We start from the raw sequence: 658 nt of genomic DNA, 5'->3' as shown, positions 1-658 counted from the left end.
GGTTCATCAATGACACACAGTTTGCTTCTCATGAATAGCAAATTCAATGTGAATACTTCTCTTTAATAAAAGAGTCTAATCAGACACCCTAATTATTTCAAGCAGGTGCCAAACATATTTAGCCACTACTGTCAATTGATATGTATACCCAATTTTGAGTGCCAAATTATTTTAGACAATTATAACATCCAGTTAACATCATTAATATTAGTACAGTAAATATTTGTTAAAATAATTTACCTGACTCCAGATGGTCATATCTGGTTCATCCAGGATGGAAGACCCAGCTTGCTCCTCATCAGCCTCTGCTGGGGTGGAGGGAAGGGTGGAGGGAAGGGTTGAAAGTGATGGCCTGGCTTCATTCTGGTCATCCAGAAAACGTAGTTGATTATAGTACCACAGCCTGGGTACATAAACATCATCTGCTGATGCTCCTGATCTCCTTGATTCCTGGATCTTCTTATGCTCCCTCTTATACATGTTCCTCAAGCCCCCAATTTTCTTGAGCAATGTCTCCATTGTTGCTTCCGGGATGGTCGCCTGGACAAAGGCCAGAAGTCTCTCCAGCGTTGACTTCCTCACATGCTTAGCATAATACTGAGGGTGTTTCACCTCCCACAAATTCCTCATCTCTCGATATTTGGAAATAAAAGATGTA

Source organism: Aquarana catesbeiana, linkage group LG12, assembly GCF_042186555.1.
Source record: "Aquarana catesbeiana isolate 2022-GZ linkage group LG12, ASM4218655v1, whole genome shotgun sequence".
NCBI lineage: Eukaryota > Metazoa > Chordata > Amphibia > Anura > Ranidae > Aquarana > Aquarana catesbeiana.
The sequence above is the reverse complement of the archived record's forward strand: the minus strand, read 5'-3'. Positions refer to the sequence as shown.